Below are 16678 nucleotides of genomic sequence, written 5' to 3' on the forward strand. Positions count from 1 at the left end.
AGATTGTGGAGACATAATGAGACTAAGAAAAAGGTTTATTTAGGCTTCTGAGGGTGGCATTTATTCACTATATATACGCAGTATTGTATTTATTTATAAGTAAACAATAAGTAAACAACATAGTCCCTGCTCCAAAAACCTATAAAATGAATTACAAAACTGTTTACTAACCACATAAACAACAGTTAATAATCAAAGATTATATGGTTCTCGCTAAATGGGCTCTACAACCTTACAGAAGGTTCTGTGGAGGAGGCATCTCAACACACATTACTAAATTTAAAGCTCTTTTCATAGCTAAATATTCTTACCTTTGGGAACTTTACAGAGAAAATGTTTCTGACATTTCTTAGCCACGTAAGGTCAGGACACAGGACAGACTTTAAAAGCAGGGAAAGGAAAAGTACGGTGGGCTTTATTGACATCCCCGTAATCATGTAACAAAACTGATGCTCCCACTGGAAGGCTCCGGTAAACTGACATCACAGTTTCAGTGATGGCTACAGCAGAGCCCCAGGCTACGTCTACCTGTCAAATGTCACTTCTTCCTACGCACGTGATCATGGAATATTAAATAAGAGGATGGCTTGATGGAATCATTAGGTCAGGTTTTCTTTATTTCCTTGTTAACCTCTCACGGTTTCTGTTCCTCTCATTTTCTTTAAGTACGACATTATCGTTGAAGGACCACCACATTGAACACCACTTGAGGGTGGCAATTTTGAACATTCAATAAACACTTAAAATATCTACAGGTATTTAGCCCATAATTCTTTCCTACATCACTACTTTCAACCTAAATTTGGGCTGGAAATGCCAAATTAAAAAACACACAGCCGCAGATTATAGAGGTCTTGTTGCCATAAACAGATTCATACATCCATTAGACATTATATTTACCAAAAGCTTATAATAACCTAAGATTTTTTTTTTTAAGATTTTATTTGAGAGAGAGAGAACAAGCAGGGCGGAGGTAGAGACAGAGGGAGAAGCAGGCTCCCCACAGAGTAAGGACCCAATGTGGGACTCGATCCCAGGCCCTAGGATCATGACCTGAGCCGAAGGCAGATGCTTAATCGACTGAGCCACCCAGGCATCCTGTAATAGCCTAAGATTTTATGTTATGGAATAAAATGCAGGATCTAAGATGGACCTTAACAGTGCGATTTAAAAAATGCTTTTAAAAAAATGACATAAAACACACACTTGTGGATGGTAGGATTAAGCATGCTTCTGTATTTTCTCTAAGATACCTACAATATACTTGTAATACTTTTCTATTTAAACAACTCTAATTTAAACATCATCATAATAATAAAGACTCCCTCAAACATTAACAAGCTCTAAACTTCTGTTCCTCTTATATATATTTACTATGCAAATGTAGGAAAAACTGTTACAAAGTATGGTGAATATTTTAAGTTTAAAACAATTTCTTTAAGTTTAATAGACAACTGCCACAGAAAATACAGTTATCTCTGTACTTTTAAGTCATTACTGCAAGATGTGAGTCTTCTCAGAATAGTCCTATACATCAGCATTTATGAAATTCAGTGTGAAGAAAATACAGCGCCTGCTTAACTTAAAGATCAATAATGCCTTTTTGGGTAAAGGCAAGCCACAGATAAGAAGTACTAAGGTTCAAATAGAAAAATGGTTAAGTCTAACACTTCACCATAAATCACTAAACCTAAGTCACATGAAAAAATTTAAACTCTATTCAAAGCACTCTTCCACAATTTACAACATCCAGGCTGATAACTATTTTAGAAAAATAACCTCTAACTCTCAAAGCTCATCCATCACGCATCTTCATCTTGTAAAACAAATACTTTACAGCAGGGATCCCAGGAGCGCACCGATCTCCTGCCTTCGCCAACCCACCCTGCCATGCAGAACGCTTTCCATATTTGCTTACATTCTGAAAGTAACACGCCAGGAGTGCGCCAGGCTTCAGTTGTCAAGAAATATCATACTTTAAGTATAATTGGGTAAGAACTATGGGCACACACATGGGCAACCTTCCAAAAGATGAGAAAAGAAAAGGAAGGCTTAACCCCACTGTTTCCAGGAACAGACATCATATACAGCACACAACACTTATAGTAATACCTTGTTGATCTTGTCCTTCAAGACAAGATTGACATTTGATCGACATTTCAATAGATGTTCAGAGTCACATGCCCAGGATCGGAAAGGATCCCCCCAAATCCTAGTTGAACAGTGCGCACTCTAAAAACGATTCTAGATGTACCTGGTAATTTTATGTACCCTGCCTGAAAACAGTTTTGTCCAGACTGGAGCATACCTTCTTGAGTGGGCAAGATTTTTAGAGCCTGGCTCATTATTTAACTGAGAGCAACCACCTAACATTTGGGAGACATACTGAAGTAGTCACAGCACCATGGGACAGAAAAAGGAAGAATCAGGAGAAAGAGACCAGAAGTCAGGGGGCAAGGATTGGGTTTTGATACTAAGCAACCCAAGGTTTCTAGATTCCAGTTTCTTCATCTGAGAAATGAGGGAACTTAGAAAGGGCTTCTAGGTACTACCTGCTCCCAAACCTGATTCTTTTTCTGGACGAGTGGGTTGAGTTGGCCCTTCTAACATAGCGGCACTGTCCAACATGGTAGCCACTAGCCATGTGTGGCTACTCAGTACTTCAACTGTGGCAGGTCCGAGCTAAAATATGCTCTATGGATAAAATTCTGAAGACATAAGGTGAAAAAAAACAAAAGAATCTAATATATGTCACTAATAATTTTTATACTGACCATATGTTGAAATAAAATTCTGGATTTATTGGGTTCAGTCTACAGCATATTAAAACTAGTATCACCTGTTTCTTTTACTCTCTCATGTGGCTGCTAGGAAATTCTGAATGACATCCATGATCCCATTATACTTTTATTGGACAGCTTTGCTGTGGACTTAGCCCTGAGCATTAACTGAAGGCCTGGGGAACTCTGGGATGAAATGACACCAGGAGAGCATCACAATGGAACATTACCATCCCCTGCTTCTTCGCCATTAGGACTTGGGAGCTTATTGCTTCCACAGGCCCTTATAGCCTGTTTTTGCAGTTTCCTCTGAATTAAATATATAAAGTGATTATTTAATCTACTTTATAAAGATGACCACAATCTTCTCTTTTTAAACTCACACTTGCATTTACAGGAGCAACTAAAATGAACTTGCACAGAGCAACTATATTTTACTGATGTCTAACTAGAAACCTTCCCACTAGTTTTTCTGATCTGTATCAATTTATTTAATGTATTTTAAATGATCAGAGAAGCAGGATCATTTGTAGACAGCTTGTTTACTTAGCGATACTATAGGCTATGAACAAACGTAACAAAACATTAATGCGATTCAGGTAAATTAACCATCTCAATTGAGAATACTCAAGTAGGGGCTCCTGGGTAGCTCAGTTTTTAAGCATCTGCCTTCAGCTCAGGTCATGATCCCAGGGTCCTGGGATCAAGCCCCACATCGCGCTCCCTACTTGGTGGGAAGCCTGCTTCTCCCTCTCCCACCCTCTCCCCTGCTTGTGTTCCCTCTCTCACTGTGTCTCTCCCTGTCAAATAAATAAATAAAATCTTAAAATAAACGAATACTCAAGTATTCTCAGAACACATTCCTGGACTGCCAACTTCTTCAATGAGGTGATCTTAAACAAAGGCATATGTCTAATTGCCTACAAAATAAACTACCAACTATTTAAAGTCAATAAAAGCAGCAATGGTCTCTAACTCTGCATTTCAGAGCCAACTAAGGGCAAACCCATGTCAAGTATTTTCAGTTATATAAAAACAGAACAGAACCCAGCATAAAATGCATGTCCTTTGGTGAAATTACTTCTTCAAATTCTACAAACTATTTATGACCATTATAAAATTATGCTGGAATTACTGATCATGATTTTCTTACATTTTCAATTTCTATCTAACCTACCATAATTTAAAAAATTTTTCAATTTTTGAAAAAAATTGGGTGGCTCAGTGGGTTAAAGCCTCTGCCTTCAGCTCAGGTCATGGTCCCAGGGTCCTGGGATCGAGCCCTGCATCAGGCTCTCTGCTCGGTGGGGAGCCTGCTTCCCCCTCTCTCTCTGCCTGCCTCTCTGCCTCAGATCTCTGTCTGTCAAATAAATAAATAAAATCTTTAAAAAAAATAATAAAAATAAAAATAAAAATTTTTCAAACTTATATAATTACCACTTGCTCTTTCTAGGGGGAAAGAAAAAGCACCAATTTCAAAATATAGCCAGGGTACTATTAAAGGAATATATATTCAAACACACAAAGGTTACTCTTGCTGATTCTCATCACCAATCAGCTACTATTCTGGACACATGAAAGTTATCATCGTTTTTCTGAATACAGTCTCTAGAACTGAGAAGATAAAATATTTCCTTGACAGATACTTCAAAATGAAAATAAAACAAAACAAAACAAAAAAACCACCAATGCTCAGATTTAAGATGACCAGACTTGAACAATGTCTTTGATTACTTTATAGACAATTAATCAAGGGTTCAAAAAGAATGAATGCAGAAAATAAAACCAAGAATAGTTGTAGAGGAACCTTGATGTTTTATAAGTTTCCTTAAGATAGAACCATGTACCGTATATAAAACTCTTAGGACATATATTAAATACATCTTTCGGTACTGTTAAATACCTACTATAAAACCTCAAACACTCCCTAATGTGAATGATTATATCCAGTCTGCTCAGGACTCTAGGGTTTTCCCACAGCTTTATTTCATTATGTACTTCCTGATAAGTATCTTCATTTGACCACTTTTAGAGTAACTGAATAAAAAAACAGATAAGGAATTAAGACAAATTTTAAAACAGCAATTTCATTTTTACTCATGTAAATATATTAAGGTTTACTTTTCTCTTTTCCACAGATTGTTCTATTCTGTTTTAATAACACAGGTACACACGAGCATATTTGAAATGCTGTGCAGCAGTGATAAAAAGATGAACATGGTAGGCAAATCTAGTTCAAAAGAGGTTCTCTGTATCATGCTCTTTTCTAAAAACCTCAAAGCTCGTATTATCTGCTATTCCTTTCAAAGAACAAGCATAACAAAATTGCTTTAGGGAAGTCTCAAGATCAAATGAAAGACAGTTTACCAACAGGGAGAGTAAACTGACCCTGCCATGACTTTCCAAAGAGCACTGGACTCTGTTTTCCCATCACCCTGACTGGAAGGGTTTCCCTGGAACACCAGTCTAAACCATCTTGGATGCAGGTAAATAGCCAGAGCCAAGTCTTGGCTCTCGGGTGTTCCCGCCATAAAAATTTTTTAAAAAAGCATTCCCCATCTCCTTCTCCATTCTTAAAGACATGTATCCTGTGAGGTTAGCCAACATGTAAGATGTGGGCAAATCCCAAAAACCTACCCCAATTGCTCACAGAGAATCCTTCCTTTGGTTTGATTCGGAATGTTTCTGAATCCACCCATTTTCCTCCACATCGCTTGTACTGTATCCCCTGCACATTCCAGAATGCCAGCTGTTTGTCACTCAATATCCTATCCTTTCCTTATTCCATAAGAGAAGAATCTAGAATGTGTTGCTAGTGGGAATATTCCAGCTAATATACTACGTGTACCAGGCTCCCTGGCAGAGCAGTGCTACCATCTGGTTAATGGGCTTAAGCAGATATTGACAAGGACTTCAGCAAAGGCTCCTAAATGTAACTGATCGGTAGTCATCAATGGCTACTACCCCCATTTTAGGAACATCTAAACACAGCCCCACTGCTAAGAAAATGAAGTCTGAACTCATCAAAGCATCTAAAACTCCATTCCCACACCATCTTTCTCACCCACATCCCGATGGCTTCTTCTCTTGAACCTCTACACCTTCACTAATCCTTCTGTCTGGAAATCCCTACCATGTCCCCAGAATTAACCCCCACTCATCCCTGAAACCCCGTTTAAAGACGGATCACCTCTGCTATGAAGACTGTACATTCCTCCGTGGGAACCTTCAGCATACTGGGCCTAATTCTTTCTGCATCTCTTTCTTCCCCTATCAGACTGCAAAACCGAGGCACAAGCTGAGTTACTTCTTTGTTTACTCACAGCGCCACAAAGATTATAGTGCTCCTGTCACCCCTGAAACACAGAAGGCATCCAGTACGTGTCCATAAAATGAATGACGTTTTCCAAATTTCAAGAGGAAAGGGACAAAAATGCAGTACAACAATAAATTAATAATAATAAAAAAACACAACTCCAAATCGGTGTCAGTATCACAAGAAGTCGATCACAAACACCCTGAGAAAATCTGGAATAGAGACAAAACACACGAACACATAATTCAAATATCCAATTAAACATCCTGCATTAAACCTTCCCCTCATCTGCTAGAAGAATCGATCAACAGACTCGGGTTTGTGTTCAGTGCTCCACTTCAGAGATGAATGAGGAAGTAAGCAATAAGGTTATGTGTCAGAATTTTTTTAAAAAGCATCAATAATTTAACAATGGTAATAAGCCTGTAGAAGAATATTTTAACCAATGACTTTTTTTTTCCCCTGGGGGGGGGTAGTTATGTTAAAATTTTTTTCTAATCTCCTAATCAAGCTATTTATGAAATCAATAAATACAACTAAAAACACATACACATAAGAAAGAGCCCCCCAAAACTGAATACTTCCCATAGGCGCCCTTACAGCATGACAAAAATTTCACAAATAATAATTCACCACGATAAAAATTTAATCTTGGAGGCCAGCTCACAAAGTGACACGAAATATTCAAATTGCAAATACAGACAAGGAAAGGCATTGCCTGGAAACAAAGCGCTTGGTATCTTGCTCATTGAAGTGTCCTCCCTGACCCCGGATCTTCATTATCGTTGTCCTGGCTATCTCGAATGGCCACGCCGATCAATTACTCAGTTCCTAGTTCCTCGGACCTGCACTGTCTGAAGAACATCTCTATCCGGCAGCCTTGCTCCTACGGTTTCGGCCTTGCAGTCACATGGCCGCCCTCCCAGGACTCCCTGGTCTCATACTTCACTGAACAAGTATGCAGTGACTTCCAAACTGCAATTTTGTCACAAATGTGGTCTTGCAAGTGGAGCCTTTCACATTCCTCAAACTAACTGCAATGTGTAAGCTGCCTTCACATTCCCATGTCCCATCAGCTCGCCAAGAACGTTCCCCCCCCCACAAAACAACTGGAGGATTTTAAAATATAGTTTACTGTTATTGGATTTAAATTTTCTGGACTCTGGGGTGTAAGAGGATTTAACACTTGACATGTAACATTAAAAATAAGCCTGAGAAAAAACACTGGCAAGATATAAGGCTAATCATAATGACCTCAATTAGATTTTCAATGTCTGTCAAGTTAATAGCATATAGTGGGATTGGCTTCAAGCCCATGAACTTGAACAGTCCAATTCTTTTAGAGAACAGAAGTCACAGAACTTAATTTTTGTCTTAAAGGGCCAATTCTGATCCTGCCTCACACTAAAGTAAGAGGTAAATACTAGCTGTAAAAAAGCAGAAAAGCAGCACACTGAAAAAAGACAATGATAATGAAATTTTCATTTTGATGGTAACTCAATTTAATTCCAATATACAAATCTTATTCAAACAAAATCACTTCTTGCCACCCTCAATTGAAACTGTCGCAAGCAATCTCAAGACTGACGCAATATTTCAAGAACGAGACACTTTTGCTAGGCCAAATGAATTTCTTAAAGAGTTGCAAATGACTGAACATTAAGCTATGGATAGCATTTACGAAATTTTTTCACAATAAAATATTTCAGGAAAGGCTGAAAGAAGAAATTTTATTTCAAAGGCTTTAATTTTCCCTCAGCACTTGCAGTGAAGGGTCATTCACAATTTTTTAGACACAAGTTAATTCAAATGTCAAGAACTAAACACATAAATTCTTTATCACCACAATATAAAATCTCTAAAGTTCTCATTGAAAATATTTATCAAATATTACTACTAAATGCAGTGGTAGTGATGAAACAGGTATAGCAGGGACACCTGCATGGCTCAGTTGGTTGAGCGCCTGCCTTCGGCTCATGTCATGATCCAGAGGTCCTGGGATCACCTGCTTCTCCCTCTGCCTGCACCTCCCCTGCTTGTGCTCCCTCCGTCTCCCTCTCTGACAAATAAATAAAAATTTTAAAAATATACAAATATGCTTTAAAAAAAAAAAAGAAACAGGTATAGTAAACTATGATCACAATCAGTATTAATTTTTCTACCCAACCATTAACATTTTTTAATTATTTCACCACTCTAGATCCCCCTGTTCCCAGTTTTTCTCCTACATCATGGTGAATATATAGTTCTCTCCCTCAAATATCTAAGTCTGCATTTGCATAGGGATGAGATCAGAGAACTTTCCTGGTATCACATAAAAGATCACCCCACAACACACTTCCATACAGCATTCCCCAGATACCCCTCACTCAAATTTCTCCTAGTTCGCTACTGTATGCTATTTATTCTGTTACCCCTCACAATACTATAAGCTCCCTTAAGGGTAGGAGACTCAGAAGTATTTGTTAAATGAAAAAGTGTGTTTTCCTTTGCTGGTTGTGCCCTTAAAAATCTGTCTCTCTGTGTATGTAAAAATGCTATTAACCTTTCTATAAAAATTTCAATTTTAAATTGTGAATAAATTTAATATATAAATACCTGTGAATAAATTATTCTTAGAATGATCAATCTGCGTATTTGCAAGTTTCTATAGGAGTTTCTTTTTTTTTTCTTTTTACTTTTTCTTTTTCTTTTTTTTTTTTTTATAAACATATAATGTATTTTTATCCCCAGGGGTACAGGTCTGTGAATCACCAGGTTTACACACTTCACAGCACTCACCATAGCACATACCCTCCCCAATGTTCTATGGGAGTTTCTTAAGAATGCATCACTTATGTTTTCAAACCAATATGCAAAATTGTATTTGTTGAAACAAGCCATCATAAGCAATTAAGAGCATCAGTATGGGAAAGATTTTATCTCAAATATCAATTTTCATGAGATATGTTAATGTTAGTGTCTGAAGAGTTTGCTGAGATTTCAAAAAATTTGTGCCAGTTTTGAAGGTTCAACCTTCAGGGAGCCTGGATGGCTCAGTGGGTTGGTGTCTGACTCTTAATTTCTGCGCAGATCACAATCTCAGGGTCCTGAGATCCAGCAGCCTCAGGCTCTAAGCTGGGTGTGGAAACTGCTTAGGATTCTCTTTCCCTCCTCCTTTGTCCCTCCCTGCTTGCGTTCTCTCTCTCTCAAAGAGTAAAATAAATAAATAAATAAAGGCAACCTTCAAAGCAAATGAGGATAATTCTTTTTTGAAAGATAAAAAGAAAAATCAATAAATATGGTTAAGATGGCACATTGTCTTTCTTTATCATGGGTACCTATAAATTCCATTAATAAAATGAGTAGGGTTATGTATAAAAACAGTAATTATGCTTATGAAAATTTATCCAATAGTAAGGGCAGATATAAAAAGTTCTCTTTTGGACTAATCAAGTCTTAATAAACAAACACTATTCTATTTTCGATTAAAACAAAATTACGTTGCCTCGTTAATTTTATAGTAATTAAGTACATACAGACATGGAAACACTGAACAAAAAAGTTTGGGGGTGAGGGGTCAGATCTAAGGTACACAAATATGCCCCAACGGTAGGATTAAATCTCTTGTGTTTCTTCCTGCAAAGAATCTCCACATAGTCAAAATATATTACAGTCATTAAAGGGTCAAAATTTAACAAAGACACAAGAATAATAATGCATTTCTTCAGGTATCACAGATGACTTTTCTTGATATACCAGATCTCTTATTCTCATTAAGTAGTCTTTGAGGCTACAAGGTAATGTATCAGTCTCTATCATCTTGGATGACTGCCTAACACCCTAACATTCTTCAAGGAAGACACGACATGACATGAAGCAAACTGAGAGCATAGGACAAATTGTTAGACTCTCTTAAGAAAGAGAATTAGACCAAAACAATTTCATATTAACCAAAAAAGTAACCAGCCAAAAAAGTAACTTTTCTTGCTCAATCAAATTTCTCAGCTAAAAACCATCTGAACCCAGAAAGAAAAAGTAAAGAGAAAGACCATCTGGAAATTCAAAGATACACTGTTTGTAATAATTAATAAGGCCTTAAGATTCTAGAATTTGTTCATCTACAAAACAGGCTTATTGTTCTCTTCCCTTTTCTGAAACGTTGATCTTGCTTATGCCTTGTCCCTGCTCACTGACCCTATACATGGGATTATGGTGCCATCTCACTCACTCCTCAGGGCTTCTACGCTGATGTTTATTCCAAACATGGCTACATAATTACATTCACCTAATTGAACCCACTTTTTCTGATTGAGTAGGACAAAGATAAATACAAAGTTGGTGTTAACAAAAACCCACATAAATTCCTTCGTACTTTGCTTATGGATTCTTCCATGTGTTAGTCATTCCTCAACCTCAAATATCCTCAGCTTCATTTTGAAATGGAGATTGAAAACCTCTTATTATATAATAAACAAACTATGCTGATTTCTCAAAGTATGCTTTTAATTAGGAAGATCACTATAAAGTTTTAAAGATGGGACAGTCATCATCTGCCGGATAATATCATTCATTTTATTTTAAAAACTACTTCTTATAGAAATGCTGCATTCTCACGCAGTTTGCTTTCTGGTTTTCTTGTACTCTGGTGAAGATGATTTCACGCTTCCATTTTAAGACCAAAATCTTTTGCTGGCATTTGAAATCTTCCATTTTGGCCTAGATGGGGAAAACTGGTTTAATAATTTTTTTTAGAAGACATTTTGCTAAAAACTAAACCAAGCTTGTTCATAGGTCCTTGTGCATAGCTGATAGTCAACTAATAGCACAGTTAATAATCAAGCCAGTACACAAACTTGTTCAGTATCAGACAGATGTGGCAATCCGCCCACATGCATACATTCAAAATAGGTCTTTCCATTGGTATAAAAACTGCTTATGCTTTTTACATATTTCTGCACTGTTCAAAATTTTCAATGAACACAAATTATCTTGATGTTTTACAAAAAAGCCAATTGAAAAATAAAATATACAATTTAGTGAATGAAATTTTAAAACATGTGGTCTAAAAATTTTATCTGTACTGTCATTTTTATTTTTTTATTTATTTTTATTTTTAAAATTTTTTAAAATTTTTTATAAACATATATATTTTTATCCCCAGGTGTACTGTCATTTTAAAATTTAAATAAAATTCATCTTTTTTTTTAGAGACCTGCCAATGTCCTGCAGTAATCTAAGCTGGCCAGTTAAGGTAGTCATTAAGTAAAATATCATACCAGCGTTTTTTCCTGTTTGTTTGTTTGTTTTTAACTTTCAACCAGGTATGACTCAAATATATCCATTTTACATCATCATCATCATATACAGCAGTAACTATAAGACAGTGCCTCTAACGTGCCATCGTATTATATATATTAACTCATGTACTATTCCAAGCATTTTACATACATATATTTATACACACAGACACACACATAGAGATATCCCCATTTTACAAAGGAAAAAACTGAGGTATGGAGCTAGCCCACAGTCAATAGCTCAAAAGGGGCAGAGCCAAGACGAAAGCCCAGTCCAAGATCCTGATCAGTGTGAAATGCTACTTTCCTTGAACGTGTGAGAATCCCAACAATCACGTGTTGCCTGCCTAACTTCACACTGGTATCGAAATAAGTATTATAAATGTGGGAACAGTTCTACTACTTTCCATAGAGCCAGGCTTTTAAAAAACCTCTCATCTTCCCCATTCAAGTACTACCTTCTTTCATAAAATACTATAATCCTAGCAAAGTTCAAGCTAAATCTGTCCCATAGGTTTCTTCAAAAATGAAGCCCAACTAAATCTAAGCTCCTTACTGCAGCTAAAATTCCATATATGTGAACCTAAGTCCTCTGTCTCCACTCACTTTCAACAGTCAGCTAACTAATCTACCACGTGTCACATTTTCATAGAACTGCTGAACATGTCCAAGGCCTTTTTTTTTTTTTTAAATGAATTACACTGACCCTTGAATGAGGGTTTGAACTGTGTGGGTGCACTTATCAGACTTTTTCTGTTAAATATAGTAAAGTACTGCAAATGTACTTTCTCTTCCTTATGATCTGCCTAATTAACATCTTTTCTCTAGCTTCCTTTCTTGTAAGAATACAGTATATAATGCGCATAACACGAACTATGTGTCAACCAACTATACTATCAGTGAGACTCCCACAGTACTAATACGAATAAAATCAATATTGGTTATACCTTACTTCTCATTCTAACCCAATTTTTGGTTGACTTCTAAAACAGTGGCAGTAATGTCTATTAATCAGGATTACCCTGAAGAAGAAAATATATTAAAAAAACAGAAGAAACTAGGGCCCTCACAGAAATGGTTATTTTTTAAGCTGTCCATATTACACTGAAGAAATAGTTACATAACATTTTCCCCCTTCACTATGGTTTCCATTTGCAAATTCAGTTTGAATGTTTAGGTACTGTTGGCTTTATTTTTTTTTTAATTAATAACAACATATTAAGAAATAAGCATTTTGATTAAACTTGCTATTCAGTAAGGGGGCCTGCTCATTCCTTCACCTGACTACCTCTGCTTGCCACCCCTCCAGCTCCGTCCAGCCCCTCCTCCTGAGGGTGTCTGTACATTGGCTCTGAGACACAGGGAGATGGCATTTCCAAAGACCTGCCGGGGGCAGTAGTTAGCATGAATCCCCACGCCACACACTTGTATCTCCCTGGGAGCCCACTCTGAGAAGGAAACCATTTCACAATAAGGAAGAACACAGAGATGCAGAAACTACCAGCAAAAACCAAAACACAAAAATAAGATTTTATTTTCCCACTCTCCTCCTGGTGCGCCAGTGAGGCACTTTTTTCCTCATGGACTCACTTCCCTGGGTCAAGCTCCTACTGAGGACAGAGTAGCAAAACCCTTAGATCTTGCTTTCGGCCCCGTCCCCCTTAGCTCCTTATTCCAAAACCCCAACTCCTCTCCAGAGTGTACCCCGCCCCCTCCTTCCGTCTCAGCTTCAGTTTCTGTCCCACTTCAGGAACACAAACTTGTGATTTGTTTCTTGTCTGTCTTCCCTACTAGACTGGAAGGTTCACAAACGAATAGACTGTGTTGTTCACAGTATTTTCAGAGCTGAGGACAGGGTTTGGCCCAAAAAGAGAATTAATACAACTGTCCCAAGTGAATAGATGGAGAGTTCAAGAAAATGAAACCCCACATTTGCTCCACCCACACCCTCAGGGGTGTGTGTGTGTGTGTGTGTGTGTGTGAGTGTGTGTGTGTGTTTTCCTTCCCAGGAGGGGAAAGGTTGGGAGAGGCCTGTAAATTCTGTAAATGCAGACTTACAGTCCCTTCCCCAGACCTGGGATACAACGCTGGCTGGAAATGAACTACCAGGAAATTCTCTAAGATTATCTCATCTCATTGTTCCTTTATTCCTTAAATATAGATGTTTACACTGTACGGCTCTTACTCAGTAAACCACTTAATCTGTACTTTCCTCTTGGTATTTAACACTTTCTAGTTCCTACTTAGTCTGCAAACTTCCCGTGAGCAAGGGAATGCAGTCAAATTAAACCTTCCAACCCAGAGCTTTACATTTCAACTACATTCATAAGGTTTATTTTTGCATTTTTAATTGACATAATAAAGCAGAGAGTAAAGGAGGACTATGTTAAAGATGCTTTCTAAGTGTCTTAAGGTAATATAGTCTCCACCGAGATCAAATTTGCAGAAACAGAATGTACATTTCGACTGAATTTTATTGCATTTCTTCACTGACAATTTAGCAACCATAGAATAAGAATGGCATATAATAGCTATGCTTATTTCTGGAATGACTGACAACCTTCATCTTCATACAAATATCTACACAGACGTCTCCAGTATGCCATAAACAGGACCATTAAAAATAAGGAGTTTCCAGCAACACGGAGAAAGCCTTATTCACAGGATATGTTTTTCTTCAAACCACTGTTCAGTTTGGACCACATTATTTCTTTTGCATTGTTTTTCAATCAGTCATTCCCAACTTAACCTTGTAATGTATTCAGTTGCGTGTTCCTTTTGCCTTCCCCAATCAGAGTCAGGGGTCGCTATTTGATCTGAAATACTTCTCTGCAGTACTAATAGCCTCCCAAGTGCCATCAGGCGCCTCTGCCGGTTAGGGTGAGTAGAGAGAAGCTTTTGTGCCCTGATGGCTGTCCATGACTTTACATTTAATAGCAAGAAACAGTGACTCCTTATAGATCACGATCAAAACTGGGCTCCACGGTTCTGCGTACAAATGTCTACTTTTCAGGCAGTACTAGTCAGTATGAATAGGTATCTCTAATCTGTGAATTAGCACCATGATCAAAGCAATTCAGTTTCTAGGTTAAACCCCCCTATTTAGGCTAAACCTCTCAATACAGTAAACTCAAATTTAAAGAAGCAAGTTTAAATAAGTATGTTAGGGCCCTTTAATTTCATACTCTCTCAGTACACCAGGCAAATTAATCAACTCCGGTAATAACCCCAAAAGTGGAGGCCCCGTTATCATTGCCCTTAGTTATTTCTTTTTTTTAGAGCCACCTGCAGTAGACCTATTTTCTAAGCCCTACAAGACATAAACTCATAATTACATCTTTCAGTGGACAGAAATATAGCTGAATTAACCCCCCTCAAACCTCATAACAGTGAACTGCCTACCCTTCCACCAATGCTTTGCAAAACGGACTAATGTGAATTTCACCTCCACTCTGTGAGGGAAGTGGCCATAACAAGCAAAAATGTCCAAAAGAATGGCAGAGAGAGCAAAGAAATGCACACAAGCCCAAAAATAATTCTGAACCGTATTTGCCTGCATGATGCCTCTTTTTATACAGAAACAAACCAGTGGCCAAAAAAGTCAAATATTTACATTTTGGCAAAAACTTCAAAAATAAAGGTTGTGATATGCTTTTAATTAATTTGTGAGTTTTTGTTTTTTGTTTTTGTTTTTTTAGGGTGTAGGAAGACAGTAAGGAAAGTAACAGAAATACTAGTAGGAATAAATTAACCAGAGGAAAAAACCCTTAATAAATGCATTTTTAAAAAAATATAGAAAACTAAATGCTTCGCCTCTTGAATCAATCTGTCTTAACTAGTTCTAGGGTGATTTCTGAGCCACTTACACGTAAAAGAAGGGGGAAAAAGTTCAATAACCTTGTAAATTAGGGATTAAAACTGCTGTGCTGTGTTAATCTGCATAGCCTCAGCGTAATACAGAAAACTCTGGTCTAAGAATTGTGAGGTTGGTTTTTTGGTGTTTTTTGTTTTTTGGGTTTGTTTGTTTTTTGGAAAAGGAGGAAAAAAAATTTGGAAAAATTGGGCGAGATTGCAAATAGGAAGATACCAAATGGGAACCCAAAGGATGCGAAATACCCCAAGTGTCACACAAACAACTTCTTAGCACCTTTAGGTAAAAAGAAAAATAGTCGTTTTTGCACAGGCGTTAGCTGAATGTTCGAGAGTTGGATGAATGGAGAAGACTTGTTATACACCTAGCGGTGGGTGGATTTCACCAGGCTGCAGCCTTCACACCGCTTTTCTTTGCTGCACTGCAGAGGCGCCATCTTCTCCGTCTTAATCTTCACTCAATTCAATCCTTTTATCTGCACCCTAAAAAGAAAGGCCCCGAGGACCCTCCCCAGCAGCTCGCGCCCCCACGGGGACTAAACCAGACGGCTCGCTGCCAGGGAAGAGGCCGCGCCTTAATCAGACAAACGCCTCCTTTGATGCACAGGAGGGGAGAGCTCGTGCCTCCCCACCACCCGCCACTACCCGTACCAGACGCACACCCCACTGTCCGCATATTTCTCCCCAAGGACTTTCCAGCCCAGCACAGAATTTGCAAGCCCCGGAGAGGATGGCGAGTGGTTGTAGAGGGGCCCCGAGGCTCCGCCACGGCGGCCCCAAGCAGCGCCCCAGCCCCCTCCGGGACAGACGCGCAGCCCCGGGAAGGGAGTCAGGCGGGAGCCTCGCTGTGGCGCACAGACCAAGGCGGCCGCCTCTGCCACCGCGCCCCGGGCTGGCGAGGGCGGGGTGTCGCGGCTTTTGTTCGCAGGAACCTCTCCCTCTCCGGAAGAAGCTAGAGGTGCGGAGCGAACGCCAGGGCCGTCCCAGGCTTGGGGAAGGTGCGAGGTGGCCACGTGGGTCTCCGACCCCTCCCATCTCTCTCAACTTAACACAAAAGGGAGACGCAAAATGTACAAAGTTTGCCTGCGGAAGGTGGTGCGCGACCCCGATGGGGTCGCACCGAGGCGGCCGCAGCGAGCAGCCGCCAAAGGGAAGGAACTGGGGGTCCGGAAGGGAAGGGGTGCTGGGGATGAGAAGGGAAGGTGAAGCGGGGCGGAAAAGGCAAAGGGTAGGGGGCTGCTTCCCGAGCTGTCCTGACTCCTCCCCGGGGCCCCAGAGAAGGGCAGCGACCGAGAGCGGAGGACAGGATCCAGGGACGCTGCATTTTCGGTTTCCCCCCACGTGCTTCCCGTCCCCCTGCCCCCTATCTGGAAGTCCCTCGCCTCCCCCGGCCCCCGCCCGCGAGGCCGGGACTGAGTCAGGATCCGAGCTCA

At 39.1% G+C, this 16678-nt stretch overlaps 1 protein-coding gene across 7 annotated transcripts in view; it reads right to left on the bottom strand.

The window, feature by feature from the left end:
* Positions 1-16678, bottom strand: part of APP (amyloid beta precursor protein) — a 263764-nt gene that overhangs the window by 246191 nt on the left and 895 nt on the right. The window lies entirely within an intron of this gene.

Source organism: Mustela erminea, chromosome 1, assembly GCF_009829155.1.
Source record: "Mustela erminea isolate mMusErm1 chromosome 1, mMusErm1.Pri, whole genome shotgun sequence".
Taxonomy (NCBI): Eukaryota; Metazoa; Chordata; class Mammalia; order Carnivora; family Mustelidae; genus Mustela; species Mustela erminea.